The 13,630-nt window shown below is 36.1% G+C and overlaps 1 long non-coding RNA gene across 2 annotated transcripts in view; it reads left to right on the top strand.

Moving 5' to 3' along the window:
• Positions 1–13,630, top strand: part of LOC141423111 (uncharacterized) — a 53,872-nt gene that overhangs the window by 25,404 nt on the left and 14,838 nt on the right. Inside the window, exon 2 of one of the 2 annotated variants that reach the window (XR_012447767.1) lies at positions 7,438–7,614. This is a non-coding gene — a long non-coding RNA (uncharacterized lncRNA). The remainder of the gene's footprint in view (positions 1–7,437; positions 7,615–13,630) is intronic. The other variant, XR_012447766.1, reaches the window with a different exon arrangement.

Below are 13,630 nucleotides of genomic sequence, written 5' to 3'. Positions count from 1 at the left end.
GTCACCAGATTGAAGAGGCAGCTCACAGAATGGGAGATAATCTTTGCCAGCTATACATCTGACAAGGGATTAATAACCAGAATATACAGGGAACTCAAAAAACTAAACTTCCTAAAAAATCAAAGACCCATTGAAGAAATGGGCAAATGAACTAAACAGAGTTTTCTCACAGGAAGAAGTCCAAATGAATAACATTTTTACCAGTTCACACAAAGTAAAAATCAACCTTCCTGGCTTTCTTCTCATTCTACCTTCCTGCTCTGAAGGTGCCAAAGTTCATAGTTTATGAATAATCTCATACTTTTTTTTCTATTTACAAAAGTATACATGTAGGTAAATCATTCTACCTTGATTTGTATGGGGTTTTTTTTGTTGTTGTTGTTTAAAGAGATGGCTAAAACTCGTGAGACTCCTGATAATTTTTCTAAACACATAGTTAAACTCATTTGATAACACGATGGGTTCTGAGGCCAGGGAGGTTAAATGACTTACCCAAGTCATTAAATATACACAGGATGAGACTCCAGAGACTCTGGATCAAGAGATCACACTCCTAATCTCTGTCTTCTGCTTAGTTGAAAATGAGACCATACCTAATGAACCACTTTGTGATGTTTTTCACTTTACGATATGTGTTAGATATTTTTCCATGTCTTTGTATATAATCATAACTTATTATTTGTAATCACTGGCTAATATTCCATAGCATGGATGTATCCTAAAATATTTTGCCACTACATCTTTAAGGATATTTAGGTTGAATTCAGTTTTTGACTATTATAAACTTATAATAAATATTTTTGTAAACTGTGCTTAAGTGGAAATATCTTTGAATAATACAAGTAGAGGCAAAATGCTGAGCCTAAGGGGTATGTATAATTTTTAATATTAGTAGATGTTGCAAAGTCTTGATCAAAAAGTCTTTATTAGCTATGTTATTTATTATCTTTCTTGCAATGTTATGCGTATGAAAGATAAAAAGATATAGTTGATTGCTTCAATTTGCCTTGCCCTAATAATATCAACATTTACTTTGAGCATCTTCACGTTGATTTGTAGAGATTCTTTATATATTCTGGACACTTGTTCTATACACAAGACACATATTGCTATTAAAATTCTCATTCTGTTCCTTTTCCGTAGACTTTTTTTGGCTTAGATTATTCAGTTGTTTTAAAGGTTTATTTGAAGAAACCTCTGCTTGGATTTTTATACTGCCTAAGAAAGCATTTTCTACCAAAAAGTTTTAATTCTACATTATATAATGAGATTTGTTTGTTTTCTTATCTGCATAGAGATTTTTATTCTAGAACTTATTAATATCTATAGTGAAGACAGAATTTTTTTCCTATTCAACTTTCCCAGTGCCAAATTTTGAATAATTCTGTTACTCACTGATTTAAGATGTCACTTTATCATAAGCTCAGTAAACATTTCTTGATTCTGATAATTGTAGTAAAATTAGCAAATGCAAAAACAGAAAGACAAGACAAAATTATCAGTAATCACAATACATTAAATCACTATGTAGGGTTTAGATGATTTTCTCCATCCCTAGTATTTTGTATGGTTGATATTTTACCTAGTCCTTCTCACTGCATTTTAAACATTTTAATATAACATTAACCACTTTAGTAATTAAAACAATGAGATACAATACAATGTCTGTTATCATATTAGTATAGCCTATTAAAATGACAATATGCAGGGGATGTCATTTAAATATGCACAGTATATCTGGTATTAAATTTGCTTGTGCAAATGTTCTGAAAAAACAATAAAATTTTAAACAGTATTATAATATTTATATGCTTTGATCTAGTTTTTCACAATATGCATCTAAAGGGAATAATCAAGTGGAATCAAAGATTAATATATGAAATGTTACAGATACATCTTATAATATTCAAAAGAACAAAACACTAAAGTGCTCGCCAATGAGGATAGTTGAGTACATTAGGGGACATTCCTGGGGCAGAGAATTATTTTCTTAGTGCAATGGTGCTTTGTAAACCTGGCATGGAAGTCTCCTCTACTCTTTGTTAAATGTTTATAGCTCCCCTTCGGGACATGTGGGAGTCTCACTCTTCCCGGACAGCTTGTGTTTGGGTGGGGTTGGGGACAGCCTGACAGTGAGTCATATGCAGAAGTGACATGTATCATTTCCAGGCCAAAGCATTTAACAGCTAAAAGGAAATGCTCTAGGTTTAGCAAAGGGAACCAACAATATTTGAAATGACATGGCTCACTGAAGATAATAAGTAGAGATCTGCTAACCCGAAATAGAAATGTAGATTAGAGAGAAACACACATGCACTGTTTTAAGCCACTGAGCGTTAGTCACTAGCCATTGATTAATACAGAGAAAAAGAGACAACCGGGCAGTGGAAAAGTGGGTAGAAATGTGTTGTACAGCCATGGAGTCAATTTTATTCATGAGGGAAAAATAATGTATTAAAAATGTACAAATATACTTTTCTAAAAAGAGAGATAAAACTCACTCATATACTGTTTTTAACTCTGGGTGTTGGGGCAATAGAGCTTTCATTTATTTTTTTCAATATTTTCTAAAATAAATGCATGTTCTTTAATAATTACAAAGCCTTCATTTTAAATCTTTGTAAGTGTAATTATAGTAGTTATATAATATTTTGACATAAATTAACTTCTCTTTATGATGAATTTAAGCTATTTATAGTTTTCCATGAGAAAATGATATCATATGTCAGTCATTTTACTTTTTCTTCTTGGGGTGCTGGGAATAGAGCCCAGGGCTTTGTGCACAGTAGGCAAGTGTTTCACCATTTAGCTACAACCCAGTCCTCTATCGTGTATAATATCACTGAGCATAAAATTATTTCCATAGAAATAATATTATAATTAATTACTCAATGACTATAGATGTTTTAGAACTGCATAAATACTATTAAACTGCTCTCATTAATGGCGCATATCAATTACACTTTTATTTGTAAGAGTGCTCATTCCACAAAAATGGCAGAATTGAGAACTGGGTTATTTTTCTTTTATAACTTGCTAATCTGACAAGGAAAATCTTCTAAGCATATATTCTTAATTCAATATGTCTTACATAACGCATGGTAAAGCACTGATATTACATTTGGTTTCTTACCTCTCCCAGAGTGCTGTGTGGACCTATTGCACATGACTAGCAAATCCATGGACTACTTGTGCATCACTTGTGTGAGTGTGACTTCACCCAAACTCACCTTGCCTTCAACAAGACAAGTCCATTCATGCATTAGATTCTGAGGCAATGTCAAATTGCTATAAACATCTTCCATGTTCACACTCAATTCTGTAATTGCGAGGATTAGAAATCTTAGTTTGTGTATCCATAATAAGATTTAGATCACACTTGAGTCATGCTGATTTATATTTCTTATTTTTAGTTAAGTAACTAGTGTGTTCTCAAATTTAACTTCTGGCAAATTGTATGATCTTTGCGCCTTTGTCTGTTGAATTCATAGCTCCTTCTACCTGTCTGCACTCAACATCACTAAGGATATTGTCTCTTTTCTGATGGCTACATAAATGATGTGTGTGGATTATATATATATATATATATATATATATATATATATATATATAAAATCTTACTGTAGAAATAATTTGAGTGCCCATGTTTCCATCTTGAAAGTAACATGATAAAAAGTGTGTATCATGTAAACAGTAACTAAAAGAGACCTGGAGTGATTATACTAATATCAAACAAAACATACTTTAAGTCAACAATTGCTCTAAAAACAAGATGGAGGTATAGGAAGCCCTGGCCCCTCCTTCCTCCACAAACATACTGATTCAGCAATAATTCTCTAATAAAATCATTTTTTTGAGAAGTCAGAAATGAATTGAAAGGCTGCTGTACTCCGGGCAAGTATGAAGCCAGGAGCCAGCAAAGGACTTGAGACACTGTCAGTGGAGACTCTGCTCCTATTGCAGTACCATATGATCAGGAAGAGATCCCTAGCTTCTAGCTTCACCCAGTAGAGGGAAAGGGGTGTATGAGCATTAGAGTACTAACTTTCTGAGGGCTTTAATGATGCTGGCATAATCTAACTGCTGGGGGATTGGGATTGGACAGATGACAGCTTGGATTGCTTGTCAACATTGATGCTAAACCATAGTTAGTGCAGAGCAAGTAGACAAAGCCTGCAACTGTTTGCTTCTCCCTGGGAGGGAAGGAATTGGTTGAGGTCCCCAGAGTTCCTCTATCTGGGTTGGTTGGTGAGGGACTTTGACCAGTCTATGAAGACTAGGAGAGGTGACTGTTTTGTCAAATGCACAAATGGCAACATTCTAGAACTTGACCCTAATGAAATAGAGTTATATGATTTACCTAACAGAGCATTAAGTAACAGTCATAAAGATGCTCACTGAGATCACCAGAATGATGCATAAACAGAGAGAATTTTAACAAAGAGATAGAAAATATATTAAAAATGCTAAACAGAAACATTGGATCTTAAGGATACAGTAACTAAACTGAAATTTTTAATAGAGGGTTCTCTCTGCAGAAGAGATCAAGTAGAAGAAGGGATCTGCAAATTTGAGGACAGGTTATTGAAAATATCAGAGGAGCCAAAATTATTACAAAAGACAGAGAAGGATACCATGTAGTATGAGTCAATTCACTGAGAAGATACAATAATTATAAATATATATATGCACCAAACAGTAGAGTCCCAAAATAACTGAGACAAACCCTCAGCACCTTGGTGTGAGAAGACCCAGGACACATGGAGGGGGGCCACCTGGAATGTAACTGAAGCCCCAGGCCTGCATGAGTTCCCAGCCCACAGCTGGCGTCCACTTACCAACCACGTGAGTGCCATCTCAGAAGTGCGTCTTCCAGATCTCAGTGAGACACTCCACTGATAGTGATTGAGCAGATAAACTTTGCACTTGGGCAAGCTTGATTCAAATTGGAGATTTTTGAGCAAAAGAAATTCTTTCTTTTCTTTTTTTTTTTTTTTGCACCACTAAGTTTTTTGTTTGTTTGTTTGTTGCAGTACTGGGAATTGAACTCAGGGCATTGCACATGCTAAGCAAGCACTCTACCACTGAGCTACATCCTCAGCCCTTTTGAAAAATTGAGGAGGGAGGTTGTACTAGGGTTTGAAATCAGGGCCTCACACTTGCTAGGCAAGCACTCTGCCATGCCCCAGTAATTTTGTTTTAGTTATTTTTCAGATAGGGTCTTGTGCTTTGTGCCTAGGCTGTCCTCAGACAATCCTACCTCTACCTCCTGGGTAGTTGGAACCACAGGTGTGCACCACCATGCCACCAAGTTTGACATTGAGATAGGACTGTGCTAACCTTTGCTGGGGCTGGTCTTGAATTATGATCTTCCCATCTCTGCTTCCTGTACAGCTGGAGTTACAGAAGTGCACCATCATGCTCAGCTCTTTAAAAATAAAAGGTTTGAGATGGAGTCTCACTAAGTTGCCCAGGCTGCCCCTGAACTCCTATACTCAAGCAATCCTCCTGCCTCTGTCGGCTTTCCGCTGCACCACACCATATTTTGGGTTTAATACAGATGATAGATTATTTCTTGCTTTGTTTCATATTCCTATTTCTGCTTTATTTGGAAATAGTTCCAAGGTGATTTTATTTCTGACACTTTTCTGACCTGTTGCTGCTGATTTCTTTTTCTTATATTTCATTTCCCCTAAACTCCTTATTCCTAGCTTTATTTAAACTTTTGAGTTCCAAAAAGAAAAAAATGATTAAACCAAGGAAGGCAGCAATGATATTTTCCTAGGTCTGCAGTGGTATAAGCAGCACTGGCCTGAGAGAGTAGCACATGTCCTCTCCAGTTCACACAGTACAAACTCATTCCTTCTTTCAACATTGCCATTTTGCCTTGTGTTTTGTTTTTCTTATTTATTGTTTATATCCAATTTTTATTGCCCTGGATCCCCTCTGCTACAAAAGTTCAATATGGTGAGACCTGCAGAGTCAATATTTGGTAGTCTGTGTATCTATTTGGTTATAGGTAAGAAAGACAGAGCTGCATTTCCATTCCCTATGAAAAAGAAATTAGTGACAGCTACCACTACTTCCGAAGAAAAACAAGGGAAAAAAAAACCTACCATCATCATATTTTAGACAACAATCTTATTTTTGGGACAAATCTAAGTGGATCACAAACCTTTTATGCTCCAAGTACAGGTTAAGCATTCCTAATCTTCAAATTCAGTATGTCCCAAAATCTGAAACTTATTTTAGCAATGACATGATGCCATGACATCATGTGACAGTTTACAGTCAAAAAACAAGTGCACCATGGGTGCTGGTGGCTCACACCTGTGGTCCTAGCTGCTCAGGAGGCAGAGATCAGGAGGATCGTGGTTCAAAGCCAGCCTAGGCAAATAGATCACGAGACCCTATCTCGAAAAAAATCCCATGATTTAAAAAGGACTGGTGGAGTGGCTCAAGGTAGGGGCCTGAGTTCAAACCCCAGTACTGCAAAAAAACCAAACCAAACCAAAACAACAACAACAAAATAACAGGTGCACTAAAAGTATTATATGAAAAGTATTACTTTCAGGCCATGTGTATAAGATGTATATGAGCCATAAATGAATTTTGGGTTTAGACTTGGGTCTCCTCCTCAAGAGATCTCATTATGTATATGCAAAATTTAAAGTCTGAAATACTTCTGGTCTCAAGCATTTAAAATAAGCTATGTTCACCAGTGTAATGTAATAAATATTCTTTCAGGCAAATGGTCTTAATTTTCATGATAACAACTGACCGTTCACATATCTCTGAGGTTTTTCCTTACTGAGTCTTATTCATGTTTAGCATAGGTTTGAGACACTTTTAAAACAAAATCCACAAGAAAGTTTATTTTGTACCTTTCAATCCTTAAGTGCATATTGTATCCTTATGGTGCAATTATATGTACGACCATTGGCCATGGTTTACTGAATGGCAGGGGGATGGTTTTGTATTTGGTTCCACTGCTCTAACCTAGAGAAAATATTTCCAAACATCTAGGAGTCTCAGAGTTTCTGCTTTTAATACATGGATTGCAACAGCTGATTCACAGGCTGTTTTGTGAGAAGAACAAAAAGGTAGATATGTTGGCTAATAAAATTCTTTAATGTAATGAACCTTTATAAATTCAAAGTATTACTATTATTTTCTTTGAAAGCATCACATCTGAGGTTCTTTCACTTTTCTATTAATTAAAACAGCATTTTATAAGTAGGAGACTGTATTACATCAATTAAGTAAATTCATCTCTATGCTCAGGGAATAAGAGCATCTTGAGCAGTAAAAGATTTACTGCTGAAGCAAATGAAAGCTTAAAATGCAAGGTATTTTAAGATAAGTTTGTGAAGTATCTACCATTGCTGTAGAATGTATTAATTCTCAGTAAATGTTCATTCTCTTATCTCTTCACAGGTGTGGCTGGATGTTTCCCAACCTTATTGTGACAAGTCTTGGTCATGTGACTTGCTTTGACCAATAGGATGTAAGTGAATAGATATATGCTACATCCAAGCAGAGAACTTAAATCCAAGTCAAACGTGTGGTTCACTTGGCTTCTTGCACTCCTTATCATATAAGACCTTTCTCTAGGTAAGCACTGCTCCTTTGACCTGGGTCCCAGAAGGACAGACACACACACACACAGGTCTAAATACCACCTGTGGTTTCCACTGAGCCAGTACAGGGGACCTGTGAAAAATACATGGTTATTGTAAGACACTGGAGTTGGGGATTTAGTTCTGCAGCATTCTTGTAGCAAAACTTGATTAATTCAGGTAATAAACACCCCTCTTAACCACAGTGTTTCTCAGGACATTTAATAGGCTAATGACTACCGTAGCTCCTCAAATTAACTAACTGTAGACTAATGTGTTCTTAGGAACCCCTCCCTTAAAAATAAGGTTTTTAGATTGTCTTTTTTAGCTCTATGTTGTCTCTTTAAAAAACAGGGAGTTAAGATTACAAACCTTCACATTACTCAATAATAGTTATGGCTTTATTGGTAATATTGGCTGGTGTTAGAATTTAGTAGTCAAAACATTGGTTCTGAGATCTAACAATCTTAGTTTGAATTCTAGTCTCACCACCTAAGAGTTCCTTGGGAAACTCATGGACATTCTCTGAGACTTACTTAATTTACCTATTGGTAACATTGGAATCATAATAGTAGCTCCAGAATATCTGTGGGGATTAATTGAAAAATGTAACAGACTTAACATTAGATCAATAAGTGGCAACTGATGTAACTACTTTTTAAAGGTCAATTTCCATAAAAACTTTTTAGAAAATTGAAAATAGAAAAACAATAAAGCCAAAGAATATAGGAGTAGTTGACTTTAATGAAAACATAGATTATTTAGGAGAAATATTCTTCTATATCATTTTTTCTGTTTTGACTAAATTCATCTATCTAGTTCCCAAATAAAGTTTTCATATTACTGAATTCAAATTTTCCTAGTCTCCACTCTTCTCCACAAACCTCCTCCACTCTCTTATCCCAAAGAAGAAGCATGGAAAGACTGTGACAGTCAGTGTTCTGTCTGCATTTACGTCCAGGAATGGGGTACACTCTGATCCTGATGCTCCAGGATATTCCAAGGACTTGGAAAAGTTTTTCCACAAAGCATCTGCTTATCCCAAATAAGCAGTTTCAGTTCTCATTAAAATCCAAAGACAGCTTGGAATTTTGAATCATGTGGGTTGTGTTAATGTTTCAGACCATGAGGTGGTTAGCTTCTCTAACCCTGTTAACTGTTCTGCTTTCGGCGCTGGAGAGGAAATTATCTTTTAAAAGGTGGAATAAACCAAAGGGAAACAGTCTGCTCTGACTTGTCCTTGGGGTGGGATGGGAAGGACATCAGGCCTTTCCCCAAAGAGTCATACTAGCTCTCTGACCTTCCAAGGTTCATTCATCCTGTTGGAGAAGGAAATGGACTGCAATTGCTCATTGGGGTAAAATTTAAGTCAAGGCTGGATTTCAAGCTCAACTTTAAGTAGTACATTTTGATGTTTTTAAGAAGAAAGATTTGCTTGTGAAAATGCTGCTTTTCTTACAAAGAGATCCATAAACATGTTTTGACAACTTTTGAAATGGATTCAAGTTGGGGGTACGTTTCTGAATGTACAAGCTTTGAGTCAGAGTGAGCAAGCTAAGCACATCTATCCGTCTTAAACATAGTTAATGTCTCCTTGGTGTGCATTGAAGTGCTCAGCAATTTTTAGTTATTCTTTGTTTACAGTTTGTCACTATTTTATTCCCTGACCACTTCCCCCACCAGTGTAACCCAGAAAACTAAAGGCAAAATGTGAGCAAATGGTAATGGAAATTTTATAAATTTTAACATAGCAATCTGAAGTTCATAAAGTAAACAGTTCTAAAGGCAGATATATTAATTCACTAAATTATTGTATATGAGTGGTATGAGATAACTTAGACTTCTATGGAGAGCTCATTTGTGAACACACCTCTTAACATAGGCAGAACATCTCCTAACACTTTTCTCACTGGGAGGAAAATTCATAATATCAATGTGCACACAAAGAAAAGGGAATATTTACAAGAAAGTTAGCCAGGTAGGAGGCAGTTGGGATGTGTCAAAGTATGTATTTTTTTCTTTTGAGCATGCTAAAATATAAATAATATAAAATTTAACAATTTCAACCTTTTAAAGGGGGAGGTACTGGGGTTGAACTCAGGGCCTTGTGCTTGCTATGCAGGTGGTCTACTACTTGAGCCACACCTCCAGCCCTTTTCACTCTCGTTATTTTTTGGATGGGGTTTCACTTTTTGCCTGGGCCTGTCTGGATAGTGATCTTATTGTTTGTTGCTTTCTTCGGTAACTGGATGACAGGTGCACTCTACCACATCCAGGTGTTTCTGTTGAGATGGAATCTCACAAACTTTTTTAGCCTGGTCTGGCGTTAAACCATGATCCTCCCAATCTCTGTCTCCCAAATAGCTAGGATTACAGGAGTAAGCCATTGACACCTGGCAAACTTTAACCATTCTTAATGGCACACTTCAGTAGCATTTCACATTTACATTGTTTTATAACTATCACCACCATCCATCTCCAGAATTTTTTCATCTTCCTAAACTGAAGCTCCATTCTGAATAACAATAATTTCCTTATTCTCCATCCCTTATACCCTGACAATGATCACTTTTCCTTTTGAAACTATGATTTTCACTAATCAGGATATCTCAGCGTAGTGGAATCATACAGTATTTGTTAATTCATAACTGGCTATTTCACTTAGCATAGGTCCTAAGTGTTCATTCACTGGTACCACGTGTCAGAATTTCCTTCCTTGTTAAGGCTGAATAATGCTCCATTTAAAAAATTTTGTTTAACTGTTCATCCATCAATGTATGCTTAGGTTGCTTCCACATTTTGGCCATTCTGAATAATGCTAGTATGAACATCGGTCTATGAATATCTGTTTGACTCCTTGCTTTTTGTTCTTTTAACTATATCAAGAAGTGGAATTGCTGGATGACATGAAGTTTTATGTAGAATTTTCTGAGGAGCCACTATAGTTTTCCATAGATGACTCAACATTTTATATTTCCTACAAGGAATGCAATAAAGTTCTAATTTCTGCATGTCTTTGCCAGCACTTATTGTTATGTTTTTTATCTATTTTTAAAACACTGTGTACAAAGTAGTATCTCACCTGTGGTTTTATTGCATTTTCTTTTTTATTGTTTATTCATTTATCCATATGTGCTTACATTGTTTGGGCTACCTCTCCTTGCTTCCAGGCAGAACCTGTTCTGCCCTCTTCACCAATTTTGTTGAAGAGAAGATATACTTGATAATAAAAAAGACATAATGTTTTTGCTAGTTTGAGATAAGGATAGTTATACAGAGAAATTCCTATCATTGCTTCCATGCACATGTGTATTACAACCCAAATTGGTTCATCTCTACCAGACCTCTTTACTACTTCCTGGTCACCTTCCTGTAGTGGCCTCTGTCAGTTTAAGATTACTTTATTAGCTCCTCTGCAGTGGGCACATCAAACTCTTTCAAGTTTTAGGTTTCCTTCCTTTCCCTATTCCTCATGTATGTGTTTTCCCCTTAGCGTGTGACCCATGTCACAATAATATTACTGCAATTGTTTTGGTCTAAAGTCTGCATATGAGGGAGAACATACAATTTTTGGCCTTCTGAGCTTGGCTAACTTTGCTTAAGATGATGTTCTTCAGTTCCATCCATTTACTAGCGAATGACAAAATTTCATTCTTCTTTGTGGCTGAGTAAAATTCCATTGTGTATAAATACACATTTTATTAATCCATTTATTGGGGCATCTTGGTTGTTTCCATAACTTGGCTATTGTGAATAGTGTTGCAACAAACATGGGTGTGCAGGTGCCTTTGGAATAACCTGAGTTGCATTCCTTTGGGTATATCCCTAGGGGTGGTATTGCTGATCATATGGCAGATCTATGTGTAGTTTTTAAAGAAGCCTCCATATTGCTTTCCACCAACAGTTGTTTTCCACCAACAGCGTATGAGGGTTCCTTTTTCCCCTGCATCCTTGCCAACATTTGTTGTTGGTGGTGTTTTTGATGATAGCTATTCTAACAGGAGTGAGATGGAATCTTAGTGTGGTTTTGATTTACATTTCCTTTATGGCCAGGGATTGGGAGCACTTTTTCATGTGTTTTTTGGCTATTTGGATTTCTTCCATTGAAAATGTTCTGTTTAGTTTAGTTGCCCATTTCTTTATTGGCTCATTGTTTTTAGGGGAGTTTAGTTTTTTGAGCTCCCTGTATATTCTGGTTATCAGTCCTTTGATGTATAGCCGGCGAATATTTTCTCACACTGTGTAGGTGGTCTCTTCAGTTTAGAGACCATTTCTTTTGTTGTGCAGAAACTTTTTAATTTTATGTAGTTCAATTTGTCCATCTTTTCTCGTAGTTGCTAAGCTGCTGGTGTTCTATTGAGGAAGTCCTTGCCTATACCTATTGCTTCCAAAGTATTCCCTGCTCTTTCTTGTACTAACTTCAGAGTTTCGGGTCTGATATTAAGGTCCTTGATCCATTTTGAATTGACACTAGTACAGGGTGATAAACATGGATCTAGTTTCAGTTTTTTGCAGGCAGATAACCACTTTTCCCAGCAGCATTTGTTGAAGAAGGCTGTCTTTTCTCCATCATATGTCTTTGGCTCCTTTGTCAAAAATAAGGTGGGCATAGCTGTGTGTATTCACATCCGGATCCTTTATTCTGTTCCACTGGTCTTCATATCTGTTTTTGTGCCAGTACCATGCTGTTTTTATTACTATTGCTTTGTAATATAGTTTGAAGTTGGATATTGTGATACCTCCAGCATTGCTTTTTGCTGAGTATTGCCTTGGCAATTCGCATCTCTTTTGTTTCCAAATGAACTTTAGGGTAGATTTTTCAGTCTCTGTAATGAATGTCATTGGGATTTTGATGGGAATTGTGTTGAATATATAGATTGCCTTTGGTAGTATAGATATTTTTCCTATGTTGATTCTACCAATCCATGAGCATGGGAAATCATTCCACTTCTGTAGTTTTCCTTGATCTCTTACTTCAGAGGTTTGTAGTTCTCCTTGTAGAGGTCATTCACATCCTTTGTTAAATTTACTCCTAGGTATTTGATTTTTTCTTGAGGCTATTGTAAATAGAATTGTTTGCATATACTCTTTCTCAATTTGTTCATTGTTGGAGTATAGAAAAGCTACTGATTTTTGTAAGTTGATTTTGTATCCTGCCACACTGCTGAAGTTGTTTATGGTATCTAGGAGTTTTTGGGTAGAGTTTTTTGGATCTTTGAGGTATAGGATCATATCGTCTGCAAATAGGGATATTTTGACAGTTTCTTTACCTATTTATATTCCTCTTATTACTTCTTCTTACCTTATTGTTCTGGCTAGGAATTCCAGAACTATGTTGAAAAGGAATGGGGAGAGTGAGCACCCATATCTCCTTCCTGATTTTAAGGGAAATGGTTTCAGTTTTTCACCATTAAGTATGATGTTGGCTATAGGTTTGTCACATATAGTTTTTATAATGTTGAGGTACTTTCCTTCTATTCCTAGTTTTCTTAGAGCTTTTATCATGAAGTGGTGTTGAATCTTATCAAAGACTTTTTCTGCATCTGTTGAGAAGATCAAGTGGTTTTTGTCTTTGCTTCCATTAAAGTGTGGTATTACATTTATAGATTTGCGTATGTTGAACCATCCCTCCATCCCTGGGATGAAGCTGACTTGGTCGTGGTGAATGATTTTTCTGATATGTTGTTGGATTTGGTTTGCCATTATTTTATTGAGGATTTTTGCATCAGTGTTCATTAAGGAGATTGGCCTATAGTTCTCCTTTTTGGAGGTGTCTTTGTCTGGTTTCAGGATGAGTGTAACACTAGCTTCATAGAATGAGTTAGGCAGTGTTCCTTTCCTTTCTATTTTGTGGAAAAGTTTAAGGAGAGTTGGTATTAGTTCTTCTTTAAAGATCTGATAGAATTCAGTCTGTCAGGTCCTGGACTTTTCTTTTTTGGGAGACTATTGCTGCTTCAATTTCATTTTGTGTTATAGATCTGCTTAGGTGGTTAATATCCTCTTGGTTCAGT

Source organism: Castor canadensis, chromosome 5 (assembly GCF_047511655.1).
Source record: "Castor canadensis chromosome 5, mCasCan1.hap1v2, whole genome shotgun sequence".
NCBI lineage: Eukaryota > Metazoa > Chordata > Mammalia > Rodentia > Castoridae > Castor > Castor canadensis.
This window is presented reverse-complemented; position numbering and strand designations above follow the sequence as displayed.